The 17,979-nt window shown below is 41.0% G+C and overlaps 1 protein-coding gene and 1 long non-coding RNA gene across 3 annotated transcripts in view; one reads left to right on the forward strand and one right to left on the reverse strand.

Annotated features, from left to right (window-relative positions):
- Plcl1 (phospholipase C-like 1) overlaps positions 1–17,979 on the forward strand; it is a 337,263-nt gene that overhangs the window by 184,293 nt on the left and 134,991 nt on the right.
- Positions 1–17,979, reverse strand: part of LOC108351933 (uncharacterized) — a 41,959-nt gene that overhangs the window by 14,206 nt on the left and 9,774 nt on the right. Inside the window, exons 2-4 of one of the 2 annotated variants that reach the window (XR_015629558.1) lie at positions 9,660–9,772; positions 7,130–7,189; positions 2,409–2,939 (exon numbers count right to left, since the gene is read on the reverse strand). This is a non-coding gene — a long non-coding RNA (uncharacterized LOC108351933). Of the gene's footprint in view, positions 1–2,408; positions 2,940–7,129; positions 7,190–9,659; positions 9,773–17,979 lie in introns of those variants that run through there. The other variant, XR_015629559.1, reaches the window with a different exon arrangement.

Consider the following 17,979-nt stretch of genomic DNA (forward strand, 5'->3'; position numbering starts at 1 on the left):
CTTCTGCTATTGGTGTGGGATGTATAGTCCACACACAGACCTTCAGACTCGTGCTGAATCTCACCACTAGATTTTCTGAGTTCCCACCAGCTTGCAGAAGGCAGGTCATCTTAGTTCCCACACTAGAGTAGAATAGACCAATGCTGTGTGGTGCCTAGGTATTTAATCATCTATGCATTTACACATCTGTTTACATATCTTCGTGTCATATGTCTGTCGTCTGTCCATCCATCTCTCCACCCATCCACTTTATTTGTTGTTTTTGTTGTGTGTGTTTGTGTGTGCCCCCATCCCCCATGTGTATGCATGTCTAAAAACCCTTACAAATAAAGAGGGTCATTGTAAAGCAGCTTCCTTTTTTGTCTTTTCACTGTTGTTTTTGTAAATGTATTTGGATTTACTTATCCTTACTCTTGGTTTACATTCAGATGCAGCCTCGTGATCCTCGTTGGGAAATATGGTTCTTATTTAGTAATATGCCTAGTCCAGGATATTTTCCTCAGACTTCAAATTCAATTAAAGTTCTTCTAGTACAGGCCTATTATTGCACAGTGAGTGGAGATGTGCCTTCTCTCTTTCCTATTCTGATTTTACTTCCTCCTCTCCATTCCGCCAGCTTGCTGACTTTGAGGTTGGTCACAGTACACAGTGATAGAACTTAGAAAGTACTCATCATTTTCTTTAGGTTCTAGAAAGCTCTTCATCACAGAACATCTCCTATCTGTAACCTCCTCATAGGGGTAAACGTATTTATGCTAGCTTACCTATCCCCCATGATTCACACTCAGCTCTGAGGCATTTAGAAATGTGGTAATATACATATGTGACCAACTTTTCCATTTTGGCTGCTTCAAAGTTTACAGTTCTTTGGTTTGTATTGTTAACAGTCACCACCATCCACTGTCAACTTGGTACTTATTAACAATATGGCTCCTCACTTTACACAGCCTTTTACTCTACATTCTGATGGTTATAATTCATGCTCTGGGTCTGCGTCTGACTGCGCCAGGACCCCAAGTAAGAGGAACTGTCTTATTTCACAGTACAATACTTTCAAGGTTCAGCTGTGTCTCTACCTCCTTTTAAAGGTGGAATGATATTATATTGTATATTAGCTTGCAAATGATTCCACTGGGCTTCTCCCAGGGACCTAGCTGGAGTGGATTTAGCCTAATGCTGCTTGTATTCTGATGTTAATTTGGATCCCTAAAATTGTTTGCACGAGAGAGTCTGTTTGTAAGACACTGAAGGACCCTTCCCAGAGTTGGTTCTGATTGGTAATAAAGATGCTAACAGCCAATATCTAGGCAGGACAGAGAGAGGTGGGACTTTAGTATTCCTGGACCTGGGCTTGGGACTGGGAGGAGAGAGAGAGAGATTCACCATGCACGAAGAGCATGGAGGAGAGGAGAGACGCCATGCCTGAGTAGCGTGGAGGACAGGGAGGACGGTAGCCACCATGTAGAAGCCAGGAGAGCAAGGCCCAAGAGTCCAGGGCAGCCCAGATAGAATATAGAATTTAGTAAGTAATGATTTGGGATTATCGCTGAGAGGTGGATTAACTGTGTAGAGGTTAGACAGTTGCCCAGCTATTGTGCTACCTAAGGTATGTTAAAATATAAAGCTGATGTGAGTGCCTTTTATTGGGGAACATAAACCATTGAGTGGGTAGGAGAATCTACTGCCAGCATTAATTAATTCAACACCTAGCTTGCAGGGGATTTCACTCGGCTCCTCCCAGCGACCTAGCAATGGCTTAGATCATCATTTGCCCTCTGCTGCCACAAGGTGTGGGTGGCTTATGAAAGGACTGCTCATCACCACAGCTGTCTCCCCTCTCTTCCTTCTGTCCTTCTCTGTCCCCTCTTCTCTGCCCTCACGGCTATGCTCCCATCCATCTGCCTCTATTCCTTCTTTAGACCTTCACTCCCCTCCTTTCCCCCAATAACCCTCCTCTACACCAGATCTCTTGCATGGCGTGATTCCTCGAGGGGATACATTGGAGCACTTGATACCCCCTCACCACATTATATTTCACAATATCGTGTGGTTATATCACATCAGAAAGAAGGGTAACCCTGAGCAGAGAGTAGCAAGGGAGGCCGGGAGAACACTAGTGTCAGCTTTGCCTATGACATGGGACAAGGTCATGTTGTAGAGGTACAGATTTGAAAGTGTTGTCCTGGGTGTTCACTGTATAGGAGTAGGTGACATAGGTGTTTGGTACTTCTCTGCTTGGCTCTGCCATTGGCTTATCACCATACACACACAGCTCCTGTGAAATAAATACATATGTCTCAGTGGCTAATGGTCGTGCTATGAAATATTATACAGTGTCAGTGTGGGGAAGGAGGTACCTGGAGGGCCCATGCCAAGGTGTTCTGAGAAATCATACCACACAACAGACCTAGTATAAGGAAGGTTTATTATGGGGGAGGGGAGTTAGTGAGACCCTAGAGAAGGGGTTGAGGCAGACAGAGCCATGAGGACAAAGAAGTGGGGACAGAGAAGGACAGAAAAAAAGGTTGGCCAGGAAGATGTGGAGACAGACAGACACACACACACACAGAGAGAGAGAAAGAGAGACAGACAGAGGTAGAGACAGAGAGATAAAGAGACAGAGGCAGAGAGAGACAGAGAGGCAGAGAGAGAGTCAGAGAGAGAGAGAAAAACAGAAAGGTAGAGAGAGAGAGACAGAGAGGCAGAGAGAGAAGGAGAGACAGAGAGGCAGAGAGAGAGAGAGGGAAGGAAGGAGGGAGAGAGGGGGGGAAGAAAGAGAGGAGGAGGACTGGGGTAGCGAGCAGTCCTCTTATCTGCTGCCAGGCCACTCGTACCCAGGGGTGGTGCTGGTAGTAATGACTGCAAGTGATGAGAACTGTTGCTAGGTCTCTGGGAGGAGTCTGGCAGAATTGTCTGTAAGCCAACACGTCTCTGGAGAGCTGAAAAGGCAGTAAAATAATCACATATTATGGGCACAGAAGTATGATTTGGGGAAAGAAACTACTGTGGGATATAGGCAGATCTCACAATAGCAAAGATGGCCCTCATTCTCCTTAGAAGATGCTGCATCATCATCACGTGTAAGGAAACAGGGTATAGGAGGTAAGGGTTGGGTTTGTACACACGGGTTGATGGTGATTGCACCAGAAAGAGGAGGGACAGGGGAAAAGAGGAAGGAGATGGTTTTTACTACTGAGTTTGGAAGTTTGGGTGCTTGTAGGTAGGGTTTGTGGAATGATTCTCTTCCAGGCTGTGAAGGTAAGTTAGGAAGGCATTGGTGCCGTGAGGATGGAGTCTGTAGGGTGGGGGAAGTCACTGAGAAGCATGCACAGAAAGGTTAGTGGGAGAGAAAATAAATGAGGAGACAACAAGAAGTCATGCACAGAGAAGGGAGGAAGAGTAGGGAGGGAGAGAGTCACAGTGGGCAAGAAAGGACGAAAGTTCAGATGAAATGAATCAGTGATTGCGAGGGATTCATATGGCGAGTGATGGGAAGTGTCAGCTGGATTTTGAGGCTAGAAGGTATTTGATGACTTTGGTGATGTTGTAGAGTCAGAAAATCAAGTTAGAGTGGTGGTAATGGATGAATGGTGTGTGCAAGTTGTGAGCCACCTTTATGGGATGGAAGGAGCAAATGTGGAAGAGTTGGATGGTAGTTGAGGACCATGGCAAAGCAGTTTTATGTTTCCAAATGGGAAGTTGTTTTTACGAGTTGAGAGCTTGTGAATTTGTGTTGGTGAATTGATTTGCTAGCAATTACATGAGTATAACACCTGCTATTTATTGAGTGTCCTCCGTGTCCCAAGCATCATGGTGCTGTCTGCTTTCATGTGAGTCTCTTGTTTGAATGACAGTTCTATTGCCATTTTCCAGACCCAGAACTGAGCTCAGGTTATTTGCCCATCGTCCCACAGCTAATAAGTTGCAGAGAGTGTGCTCTTGTGGCCACATTGTTGAGAGATGGTTTTCAGGCACTGTGTATTCAGATGCTGGTTTCTATGCCCAGACATAGGGTTGCAGTCAGGACAGTGACTACAGAAAGTCACAGAGGCAACATGAATGAATATAGATAAATGAAAAATGCCAGTGGTAGAGTCTACTGCCGTCATTCTCTAGGGGTTCCACACCAAGACAGCAATGCCTGTGGGTTGGAGAAGGGCTCAAAGCCATGCACTTGAGAAGTCAGTGTTCTGAGTTCTGGGGTTGGTGGGCTCTGCTTCTTATTTGGAAGCACAGTGTGCCAGGTAGGCTGCCTGCCAGGTCATGCTTGCATTTGCTCCTACAGACTACGTATGGATTAATTTTAAATGTATGGTATGCTGGGAAAGACAGAACTTTATAGATAGTGAACGGATCTGCGTGCCAGTGTTGTGGTATGGCAGAGGCCGGGAAATGATCATATGATACGGTGGGTAAATGGCACTATAGCCAAACTCACTGTGCTATACAACAGCAAAAAAGCTATGGTCTTCAGTTAATCATAATGTCTCATCATCATTGATATACCACACACGTGCGAAGCATTTATAATAGACTGGATCCTGGGGGGAAAGGAATGTATAGAAACCCTGTACTTAAAGTGCATTTATTTTCATGGAAACTTAAAACTGCTGTGAAAATAAGGTCAGGTCTATTAATGAAGAAATAATAAGTGTAGGTCAGTTATGTGCTCAACGACTTTCGCAGAATCATCTTGGTGAGTGTGTTCCTTGGAGGCTTACATAATAGAGTTAAAAGAAAGAAAAACAACACTCCCTCCAGAAAGAAATAATCAGCTGAACAAATCAGTAGTTATCAGAATGCAGGCTGTGGTACATCCTGTTTTTCTAGCCCCACTTACTAGTAAAACAACCCAAATTGGACAGAAAAGGGAGACTTAATTGATTCCATGGCTGCACTGGAGTGTTTCGAATTGTTAAGGCACAAGAGGAACGTCTATTCCTGCTGCACCAGAGTTTGTAAAAGTCTTTCATGAGTTAGGTGAGGAGGTAGAGAGGAGAGAGGATGGAGGGAGAGGTCATGCTATATTCAGTTACAGAACTGGGCTCGGTTATGGAACATTCTTATTGTGGTTTTTGTACTCATCTGAATGTCAAGTACCCACTCCAACTGGCACTGAAGCATTGCTGTGGGGGAGAGCAGCAAGGAAGGGAAGACCAGCTCCTTCCCTTCTCTGAAGATACCCTGTGAGCTGGAGTGGCCACTCCAACTCCAATCTCCTTCCCACTCTTCAAGGGGAAAGCCCAAGGACGGCTGAGTGGCTTCCTGTGATCTGCTGGGGTCAGCCTGTAGCCATCAGAAGTGACAGGTGATGATGCCCTTCTCTACAACCCTCAGCTACACCATGCAGCAGCGTCATTTGTGAGAGGAATTTGTTCTAGACTCTGGAGGGCCTCCAGGGTCACTCCCAAGAGAGGCTTCTGCGCTGCTCACCCACAGAGCCAGATGGCACTGGCAACAGTGCAGGGACTTGGCTCAGTCCCTTCTGTGTGTGAAGGGACTACTTGCTTTCTTGTATTTCATTAGGTTGGAACCCTAAGTGATGCCTTGCTGGTTTAGAAGGCAGGCAGTTCATGACCTTTCTCTTTTATTTCATAAACCCCTGGAGTGGAGACATTAAAGAAACCAGCAGAAAGAAAGCCCTAAACACTATTGACCTAGGACACTTCAGGAGCTACAAGGAGGGTCCCCCTGCTCCCCAAAGGCAGTTCCTTTAACTTCATATTTAATATTTCTTTGAGCTTTAGACTAAGGATCATTGTCTCATTAAAATATAAACACTTCCTTAGTATTTCTCCATAGACTTTGTGGTGGGCAAGTTGCTAAGAGCCTCAGAACAAGTGGGAACAAAAGCAAGGGTTTGGCAGCCTGATTTTGCTAAAGGGGTCAATATTGTGGATTTGTTCTAATGCTACTTATGTTATTTAGGTCCCCCAAATTACATGGGAATTCGCATGTCTGAACATAAGACACTGAGGATCCCTGCCCCCCAGTTGTTTTTGATTGGTAAATAAAGTTGCTGGTGGCCAATTACTGGGCAGGAAACAGAGGTGGGACTTTAGGATCCCTGGACAAGGGACAAGAGCAGGAGAGGATAGAGCCGCCATGCCAGGAAAGGAGTAAAGACCAGGCCTGAGAGGTGCAGAAGAGAGAGCACAGCAATCGTGTAAGAGTCGGGGATCATGGCCCAGAAGGGATGGGTCCAGGGCAGCAAAGACGGGACATAGATTTTTGTAAGTAATAACTCAGGACTATCAGAGGGGAGTGTGTCAGTTGAATGGAGTTTAAGAAGTGGCCCAACCATTGAGCTATTGAAGGCATGTTAAAATATAAAGCTGTGTCTTTCCTTCGGAACCCAGAACATTGAACAGGTAGTGAGGAGCGTTCACCATTACAGCCGCTGGGAAGATTTGAGTGGAGGTAAATTGGCAGGTCGGTGGCCTGATTTTGGTCAAGTGTTTTGTTTGCACTTCTGTAAGGACCTGCAAGTACATATGTGCTTAGTTGGGAGTTGTCAAAGGAAAACTGACGAAGCTAGTTATGTTCTTCTCTTCTTTTTTTGTGGGCTGAAGATTGGAAAGGCATCTCTGTCATAGAATTATTTACTTCACCAAAGGACTTACACATTTGATTCATTTTTGAGATCTGTATGATTGTGGACGTCTGACACATTAAGGTTTGAAGCGGTAAGAGAAGTAATGGTTGAGAGCTTCACTTTATGAACGAGAGAACTGATGACTACAGAGACTGAAGTGATTCATTCGAGGTTACAGATGCTGTGAGCTGCACAATAATCAGACTGTGCAGGCATGAAAGGTAGATAGAACATGAGGACAAGTCAGCTCTGATCTCCAAAGACTTCTGTTTACATAGGACCGGGGTGGTAACAGCTAGCTCATTAGGCCAGTTATTGACTTAATGAAGCCATAGCCATACGTTTACATTTCCCCAATGAGTTTTCTTAGAAATTAATGGTCTTTGAAGACAGAATAGTATCGTTTGAATCCTGATTTTACTGTTTACTATTTGTGTAACCGACTCATAGAAGAATAATAGATTCCTCGTGATGTGTAGATAATAAAAGGAAGTAATCTGCATGAGCAGCGGGGTACTTACTCCCTTAACACACCTGTAAATTGGAGGTCTTGGAGGTCTTGCTGTACAATATGTCACCCAGAGCTGTGGTTCTCTGAAGATAGTGGATAGAGAAAGATGAAGAATGCTATCACATTATCAAGTAGGGCATATTAGAAGGCAGCTATTCTTAGCTACTGCATCACCTGAAGGATAATTATTCTAACTTCTCTCTCTTCGTGGTGCTGAGGATGAAACCCACATGCTAGAGAGCTGTATCCATATCCAGTTAAAAATGTTTATTGTGAGCTAGGCTTTTACTAATTTGCCCAAGCTGGCCTTTAAGTTGTTTTGTAGCTCAGGCTGGCTTCAAGCTCAAGGTCCTCCTGTCTCAGTAGCTGAGATTGCATGCAAATGACAACATGCTCAGAAAATTCTCCTCACTTCTTACATCAGTTTCTCCTGTTCAGGAGCTTTTTATGAATGAAATGCCACACACTCTCCTCCCCAGTGTTGCCTTCTCTGATCATAACACTTGAAATATTGGCCTTTTTAGTTTCATATGGTTGTGTTTCTTTCACTATCATGACTAAACCTTTTTGTTGTATGACTATCCCAAAATTTTATGTATCTATTTTTCAGCTGATAGACATATGGGTTATTCTGCATTTTGAGACTTTTGAGTAATGCTGACATGACCATTCTTTTAGAAGATTATTTTTTATATTGACTTATTTGTGTGTATATGTGAGAACATGCATAGACCACAACTTGTGTAGAGTTAGAGGAAACCTGTGGGAGTCCATTCTCTCATCCTACCATGTGGGCTGTAGGTATCAGACTCGGTCATCAGGCTCGGCAGCAAACACCTTTACACACTGAGCTATCTCACTGGCCATGACATTTAGTATATGTATATCTGTCTTTTGAGAACACACACACACACACACACACACACACACACACACACACACACACACACACACGATTTTTTAGAATAACTTACAAGCTGTGATCCAGCTAATACAACAATGGTCATCTATAAATAGAAAGTCTAGGAATCTAGGAGTTGCTCAGTCCACAAGGCTGGATGTCTCCTAGTCCTCACTATATATCCCAATACTGAAGAAATAGTCTCTAATGCTCGTGAAGGAATGGACTTGCCAGTGAGGCAAAGAGCCAAAGCTTCCTTCCTCTGTGTCCTTCTATATGCTCCTAGCAGAAGACATGGGGCAGATCAGATAGAGGTTGGATTTCCCTGCTTAAAAGATCTGAATTAAGGGTATGTCTTCCTGTCTCAAAGGTCCAGGGAAGTAGGTCCTCCCATATGAAATCCCTCAAAGGTATGCCACTCCATTTTTGTCTTCTAGTTAATTCTAAATGTTGTCAAATTGACAACCAAGAATACATATCACAGTAGTCCTTCACTAAGGCTGCTTATAAGTGTTTTTATGGTTCATTGTTTGTTAAACAAACAGCACAGCTTGACATTTTGTGCTAAGTTTATACATTAGACAAAGAAGGAATGCCCTGCTGGAAGCAAGGAAGTTGGGTCTAAGCCGCTTTGCCCTTATGAGCAAATTTGTGGAGAGGAAAACTATGACATCTTAAGATGGTATTGTTCTCTCTTGAGTCTCATCAAGCATATGTTCCGTGCTCCCCATGGATCACATCTTGGACTTATTTCGAGAAATAATACCAACAATCTTATATTCTTGATTGTAGCTTTTAGACCATTAACTTAAAATAGAGGATGTTGATAATGCAACTCATCTATTTCCTAGTATCACACACACGTTCCCTTGGGTACTTATGTGCCCTAGTAAATTATGCTTAGTATTGTAGTTAATGCCTGCCCTGCTAGTATCAAAAGATGATAGGGCTACGAGAGAGAACACGAAGTTTTCTGAAACTAATATTTTTGGTATGTTTTCTCTCTTATACAAATATTTCCATAAAAATCCCACTGCAGAAGTAGAGAGGAATGAGGGTTGTAAGAGTTAGGTGCAGTAGAGGACTGATGAAGAACTGTATTCCAGATACAACTGGACCATTGCACACATGAACTCGTGGCAGCTGTGACTGCATTGCACAAGATTTACATGAGATCAATTCTAGCGTGGACTAGGAAAATGGTTATGCAGTCTTATCTCTAGCTGATTGGCTATTGATACCTGATGATAGGTCAGGGAGAGCCAGTTTTTTTTTTTAAAGCAGATCAGGTGGTAAAGAGCAACTAAGTAGGATAGATATTTGATGGTCATCATAGATGTTACTGCTAGTACCCATCTGCCTGCTGAACATAGAGCCAGAAAAGACAGCTGCCCCCCAGGATATGAGGGTCAAGCCTGAGAGCAGAGCACTCACTCAAAACCATGACAGGCTGCTCACGTTCCAGTGTTGGCCTAAACCCATGCACACGCAAGGCAGCACTAAGTAGACTCAGGGTTTATGAAAGAGAATATGAAGTTGGGAGGAAGAAGTTGTGTCAGAGTACAGGAGGAGATGCAAAGGAAGAATGGGTGGGGTAGATTTGATCAAGAACATTATATTCATGTATAAAACATCAAATAATAAAAGGATACCTGAAATGGAGTGGAGCTATTTCAAAGTCTTGTAGTTGGAGGAGTTTCAGTCTCTGGTGATTTCATGTTGTTCTTCGAAACCTTTCCTCACCTCAGGCACAAAACTGAGGATCCTAATTAGAGAAATCATTAAAAATAGCTTAACCTAGCCTGTGATTTTAATTTGTACATGTGATACTTTTCTGAAGGTGAAGTGATTAATATTAACTAGTGCATGCATGAGACAAGAAGTTCATGTTCTAATAAATTAATCAACTTCCAGGGTAATTAAAAGCTTGAACTGAGCTATTTCTTCACTGCTGTTTTACTGTTAAGTTAAATTAGACCTTAAACATTATTTAAGGCTTCAGTGTAATATACTTAACATTAAAAAAATTTGGAACCTGTTCTTATTTCTATAAATGTTCTGCTTCATAGCTAGCCTTCTGTGTAAATTCAGTAGATTTTAAACATTTGGTTCATTCAAATTACTCTTTTTTGTTTTTCAAGAAAGGTTGAAAAACATTAAAGAGAAATTTAGAAATTAGCCATTCAGTTCTTCGATGTATCAATTCACAAACACTTATGCTGGGAACATTTAACTGATTAAAATATTCTGAATGAATTTGTCATATGAGGACAGTCTTTGAACGAATGTCTTTAGTTTGTTGGCACCCTATTGCTATTACTTAGGCTTGTTTCCAATATTAATTCACAAGAAGCTCTGGCTAACTTAGCTGTAGAACATGTGTTCAAGCTTTGTCCATGATTATAGAGTTTAAGAATCTCTTTGGTCTTGAAGGATATACTATAATTGACTAGTTAGTATTATGTATTAAGTCTAGGGTGGTCATGCTCAAGTGATAAATACCAGAGTTTCATGCTTGCTATTAGAACCTCTTACTACAAGGTCCTGTGAATGAAAACTCTTGAGAAGAAGTGTTGTCTACAGAGACTGACTTATTAGAATTTCATTTCTGTGGAGAGAGTGAGAAGTTACAGATCCAGGGGCTAAATACCTTTTCCTGGTCGAGCTTTAGCCACTCCTTTCCCACAAGTGTGTCAGAACCAACATCCTGTGACTAATAGATAAAAACCTTTAGGGTGCATTGACTAAGATGATCTATTGGCTCCCACCAAGCCCAAAGCTAAAAATATCATCAGAGAGCATCACAGACCTATAGAAAAGCTTCCCCTATCTTGCTGTAACCATCTCTCTGATGTGCCAACCAACGCATTTTAAATTTGACATTATTTATGACTTTGTTCTATTAGAATTATATGTCATAAGACTGCTTCTATGTTGGAACATGAAATTTGTGGCAACTTAAATCTGTGTTTCTGGATCATGGTTACTCAAAATAGCTCCAGAATATACTACCTCTTATTCCCTTTAGATAACAGCTGTGGTTTTCTCAATCTGAAATGTTAGCAGAATAGATCCTTAAAATACCTCTAACAGTTACCTAAGTAAGCATATTTTAGTCTCTTGTGTAAAAATGTAAACATACATTCTCTTGAACCAGATTATACACTGAATCCTTTGGTACAAGAGACTTCCAGAATAAGAAGAGATTTGCCATGTTAGACTAATTATTTCAAATTTAAGTTCTGTTTCCAATTTCAAATTCTTAAAAAGGTCCAACAAGCCAATGAACATAAAAGTACCTATTGCTAATTTAGATGCTACTGCAGAACACGAAAAGAAATCATGAGGCCATTAACACATCTAGAAATAGACATTTTCTAACTTTCAGTTCCTAAGATAGCTCAGTGAAAAGAAAATTTTTATTTAAGCAAGGATAGAGGTAATTTTTCAGATGATTTTCCTTTTAAACTTTCCTTCCTTCTTTCCTTTTCACCCAGTCTACCTCCCTCCCTTACTTTAACCCTTTTTAAAACCTCATTGGATGTTGTAATATGAAAATATCTGTAGGCATAACTTTTTTACAAGCCTACTTTTAATAAGGGTTCAACCTCTCCTCTAGGCTACCACCCAGCAGATTAGTGGAAGACAAAAGTTATGAAGATATGGGAGAAGTAGACATCTTTACCAAAAGTTCTTTGGGGGCAAGCTGGATACTCTTTGGCAGCAGTTCAGTCCTATAGCAAACAGCAGTAGCTGCAGACCAGTACTCTAGGCAGGCAGACAGCACACATGAACTGGCAGCTACAGACCAGTCCTTTTTGCAGGCAGACACCATGCACAAACCAGCAATTGTAGATCAATCTTGAAGGTACTTTTAGGCTTACCAACCTGCCTGAGGTGAGGCTTCAGAGTGACAAGCTGATGCAGGAACCTCACAAGCAGTTGTTTGGTGAGTTCTTCTCAATGCCAGCATTACTACAAGTTGAGCTCAACAACACTGTGTAAGGCAAGCCAATATGTGCCAATCATAAGAGAAGAATAGCAAACCAAACCAATACTCAGTGCTCATCTCCCACTGTCTGTGGGGTCATATTCATACTCCTTCATCAAACATCCTTTCATGTGTCTATTTTAGCAAGGCATCCTTTCATGTGTGTGTCCCAGCAAAACATCATTTGACATAACTAACATTCCAAAGAAACTAGAAGTTTCCACTTCAAATATTCAAGCTCCTCTTGAAGAATGGCATGGTATTTTCATGCAACCCTATATATTATCTTACTAACCCCCTGAATCATGTAGATTATTTCTGATATAAGGTATTTATAAGTAGCCGCTATTCCATATGTGTGGAGAATAATAGGAAAAAACTTAGTGTTCAGTGCATGCACAGTACAGTATCTTCCCCAAATGTTGTTGAGCTGTTGATATGAACTTGCAGATAGGGTGGACTGACTATTAAAAAACTAGGATGAAAAGATTTGTTTGCAAGAGTAAGTGACAGATATGGGTCATCTTCAAGCCTGGGGCTGGTTACCTTTCCAAAGAGGAACAGAATCCAGGCAAATCCCCTGAGGAGGAGAGAGAGGAGGGGAATGGGAGGGAGAGGAGGGGGAAGGGAAGGAGGGAAAAAGCGAGGGGGAATGGTTTAGATGCAAGGCATTCATTGCCTCACCTCATTTTTTTTTTCTGTAAAAAACCTTCCTGTGTGTGTCTATGTGTGTTTGTGTGTCTTTATCTGTGTATACCTGTGTCTCTCTGTGTGTGAGTGTGTATGTCTGTTTCTATGTGTGTTTGAGTGTCTCTGCCTCTTTCTCTCTCTGTCTCTGTCTCTCTCTTTCTGTATGTGTGTGTGTGTATGTCTGTTTCTGTGTGTGTTTGAGTGTCTCTGTCTCTTTCTATCTCTGTCTCTCTGTCTCTCTCTTTCTCTGTGTGTGTTTGAGAGAGAGAGACAGAGAGAGAGACAGAGAGACAGAGAGAGACAGAGAGATAGCTGGTTGGAATGGAGAATTGATCTCTAAGAAGTTGGGCCAGCAGGTGAGGATTCTTGGGTAGCTAGAAAATAATAACATTTTCAACCAAAGTAAGAGGAAGGTAGTTTAATAATTTCTCCTTGCTAAAGGAAACAACATAGAATGACTTGTGCCGTGGTTAAAAATTGGATGGTCTATCCAATGATACAAAGAAAATGAAGTCTACAATACTTTGATTTAGAAGTGGCCATGGTTGTTCAAAATAATAATGGAATTAATTTTCTGAAGTGGGCAGTTCTTTTCCCCACTAATGTCAAGGGTGTATAGATATGTAAAAATGTGTGTATGTGTGTATGTGTGTGTGCATGTATGCGCGTGCACATGAGTGCACTCCAAATGCTTTAAAAGAGAAATTCCTTGTAAGAACTTGGAGTTGAATTCCTTCATTCTTCTGTTTTTAAACAGAGAGCATGTAATTCTACATCTCACTCATTCAAAGTGCGCATACTATCATTCTTGAGCAGAACTCTAAATCATTTTCATCTTGCAGTTCTTAAACTCTGTACATACTAAATAGTTCCCTGTGTTCCTCCTCAGCTCAGGTCCTGGTAATGATGGTTCAGGAAGTGAGGACAACAATAGATATGTGGAATCGTATGAACTGACCGCTTTTGCTCACCAAAGCAGAGTCAATAAGGGAAGAGGTCATCTGCAGAATGGGAGACAATCTTTGTTAGCTATACACCTCGAAGAGGATTAATAGCCATAAACATGCAAAGGTTCAAGAAACTAAACAAAGAAAGAAATAATATAATAAAGATAGGCTGAAGAGCTTTCAGCAGAGGAAACATAAAGAACAAATAAATATTTGTGAAAAGATAATCAGTGTTCTCAACCATGGGAGAAATGAACATTAAAGTTATTTTGAGATTGTGTCTCACCCCATTTAGAACATCTGTCATCAAGTAAATATGGTAACCAGGAATGGTGAGGATATCGAGAGGAGACCCCTGATCACTGGTTATGGGAGCATAAATGGTATAACCACTATGGCGGTGGGGAGGCTTCCATAAAACTAAAGCTAGATCTTCAATGTGACTCAGTGATTCCAATCCTGGAAATAAACCCAAAGGACTGTTTCCCACCATGGAGATGCTTGTACATCCATGTTTGTTGATGCCCTATTCAGAATTTCAACGATCTGTAATCAGCCTAGATGTTCATCATTAGACGACTAAATATTGAAAAGGTGGTATATATGTATACTGGAATTTTAATTCCTTGAAAAGAACACAAAATTTTGAAAATTTTAGGAGAATGAATGGATTTAGAAAATATATGGGCTCAGATAACTCAGGCTCAGAAAGACAATGCATGTTTATTCTCAAACATGGATCATATCATATCTTCTAATTCTAACTCTCTCTCTCTCTCTTTCTCACTTACACACACACAACACACACACACACACACACACACACACACACACACACACACACACACACACGAACTTACATTGGAGCATGTGTGTGTAGATACCAGGAAACTAAAAGTGTGTGTGTGTTAAACATTTGAAAAAAAATCAATACCCCTTCTTGATAAAAGTCTTAGAAATATCAGGAATTCAAGGCCCATACTTAAACTTAGTAAAACCAATATACAGCAAACCAGTAGCCAACATCAAATAAATGGAGAGAAACTTGAAGCAATTGCACTATAGTCAGGGATTAGATAAGGCTGCCCACTTTCCTCCTACCTATTCAACATAGCACTCGAAGTCCTAGACAGAGCATTCAGATAACAAAAGGAGTTTGAAGGAATAAAAATTGGAAAGGTAGAAGTCAAAATATCACTGTCTGCAGATGATATGATAGTATACTTAAGTGGCCTCTAAAATTCCACCAGAGAACTCCTACAGCTGATAAACAACTTCACCAAAATGGTTAGATATAAAATTAACTCAAACAAATCAGTAGCCTTTCTCTACTCAAAGGATAAACAAGCTGAGAAAGAAATTAGGGAAATGACACCCTTGACAATAGTCACAAATAATATAAAATGCCTCAATGTGACTCTAACCAAGAAAGTGAAAGATCCGCATGACAAGAACTTCAAGTCTCTGAATAAAGAAATTGAAGAAGAACTCAGAAGATGGAAAGACCTCCCATGCTCATGAATTGGCAAGATTAATATGGTAAAAATGGCCATCTTGCCAAAAGGAATCTACAGATTCAATGCAATCCCCATAAAAAAATTCCAACTCAATTCTTCATTGAGTTAGAAGGACAGTTTGCAAATTCATTTGGAATAACAAAAAACCCAGGATAGCAAAAACTATTCTCAACAATAAGAATCACCATCTCTGACCTCAAGCAGTATTACAGAGCAATCGTGGTAAAAGCTGCATGGTACTGGTACAGAGACAGATAGATAGATCAATGGAATAGAATTGAAGACCCAGAAATGAGCCCATACACCTATGGTCACTTGATCTTTGTCAAAGGAGCTAAAACTGTCCAATGGAAAAAAGACAGCATTTTCAACAGATGGTACTGGTTCAACTGGCAGTCAGCATGTAGATGAATGATGAATGCAAATTGACCCATTCTTATCTCCTTCTACAAAGCTCAAGTTAAGGGGATCAAAGACCTCCCCAGAAAACCAGATACACTGAAATGAATAGAAGAAAAAGTGGGGAAGAGTCTCAATCACATGGGCACAGGGGAAATTTTCCTGAACAGAACACCAATGGCTTATGCTCTAAGATCAAGAATCAACAAATGGGACCTCATAAAGTTGCAAAGCTTCTGTAAGGCAAAGAACACTGTCAATAGGACAAAATGGCAGCCAACAAATTGGGAAAAGATTTTACTAATCCTCCATCCTACAGAGAGCTAATATCTAATATATACAAAGAACTCAAGAGTAGACTCCAGAGAACCAAATAATCCTATTAAAAATGGGGTATAGAGCTAAACAAAGAATTCTCAACTGAGGAATACTGAATGGCTGAGAAGTACCTGAAGAAATATTCAACATCCTTAGTCATCAGGGAAATGCAAATCAAAACAACTCTGAGTTTCTACTTCACACCAGTCAGAATGGCTAAGATCAAAAACTTAGTTGACAGTAGATGCTGTTGAGGATGTGGAGAAAGAGGAACAGTCCTCCATTGTTGGTAAGACTGCAAGCTGGTACAACCTCTCTGGAAATAAGTCTGGCGGTTCATCATAATATTGGACATAGCACTACCTGAGGACCCAGCTGTATCACTCCTGGGCATATACCGAAAAGATGTTCCAACACATTACAAGGATACATGCTCCACTATGTTCATAACAGACTTATTTACAATAGCCAGAAGCCGGAAAGAACCCATATGTCCTTCAACAGAGGAATGGATACAGAAAATGTGGTACATTTGCACAATGAAGTACTACTCAGCTATCAAAAACAATGACTTCATGAAACTCATAGGCAAACACATGGAATTAGAAAATACCATCCTGAGTGAGGTAACCCAGTCACCAAAGAACACACATGGTATTCACTCACTGATAAGTAGAATTTGCCCCAAAGCTTGGAATACTTAAGAAAAATTTCACAGATCATATGAAGCTCAAGAAGAAGTAAGACCAAAACGTGGATGCTTCAGTCCTTCTTAGAAAGGAGAGCAAAATCCTCACAGGAGGAAATACAGGGACAAAGAGTGGATCAGGGACTGAAGAAAAGATCACCAAGATGCCCCACCTGGGGATCTATCCCATATGCAGCCACCAAAGCTAGTCACTATTTCTGATGTCAACAAGTGCTTTCTGACCAGAGCCTGATGTGGATGTCTCCTGAGAGGCTCTTCCAGAACCTTACTGATACAAATGATGATGCTTGCGGCTAACCATTGGACTGAACACAGGGACCCCAGTGGAGGAGTTAGAAAAATCACTGAAACAGCTGAAGGGGTTTGCAATCCAATAGGAAGTTCAGCTGCATATGTAGCAGAGGACGGCCTTGTCCAGCATCAATAGGAGGAGAAGACCTTGGTTCTGTGAAGGCTTGTTTCCCCAACATAGTGGACTGCCAGGGTGTTGAGGTAGAAGTGGGTAGGTAAGAGTGGGAGCATCCTCATAGAAACAGGGTGAGGGAGTGGAGGTAAGGGAGAGGGGGAAAGGGGATACCTTTTGCAATGTAAATACATAAAATATCCAAGAAAAATAAAAGTAAAAAAAGAAAAAGAAAAAAATCATCTGGAATTTATGGTAGTGCTTAACAGAGATCAGGTAATAGATACTCGAGCATAAAAGTATTAAGTTCTAGTGTTTTGAAGAACAGGGAGGGCACTATAGTTTACAGTGACCAGTTTAATAATAATAAATATCAGTTAATAAGTAGAGAGGAATTTGAAGACTGCAAACTCAGAGTAATGATAAGGTGATGAAAATGTCAGTTACCCTGACTTGGACAACAGCAGTTGGGAGTTTGGTAGCATTGCATTTGGAGCTTGCTTTGAGCATTGTAGGCATTTTATGAATACTAATTCTATCGTCTACAAGCATAGCACACCTTTTTATTTATATATATTTTCTTATATTTCCTTTAGAAATCTTTTTTAGTGTTCACTATACAAGTATTTTACACACACACACACACACACACACACAGACACACGCGCGCGCGCATAAGTTTATTGCTATGAATTTCATCCTTTTTGATGATATTCCAAATGAGATGGTTTATTTCCCATTCTGGGTTACCTGAGTATATACAAACCTCTAAGAAATTTTGAATTCTATTTTTATACCCCGTAATGTCGCTAATATATTTATCTAACCAGTTATTTGGCGTTTTCTCGTCATTGGACCTGACGTCATTGACATAATGGACAGAGATAGGTTTTCTTCTTCTTTTCAATACATAATAGTAGATTTTATTTCTTTTCCTTGTTTAATTGCTCTGACTAGAACGTCCAGTGTGGTGAATAGTAGCAGAGAGAGTGGGTGTT

This window comes from Rattus norvegicus, chromosome 9, assembly GCF_021556685.1.
Source record: "Rattus norvegicus strain SHRSP/BbbUtx chromosome 9, alternate assembly SHRSP_T2T, whole genome shotgun sequence".
NCBI classification, from domain to species: Eukaryota; Metazoa; Chordata; class Mammalia; order Rodentia; family Muridae; genus Rattus; species Rattus norvegicus.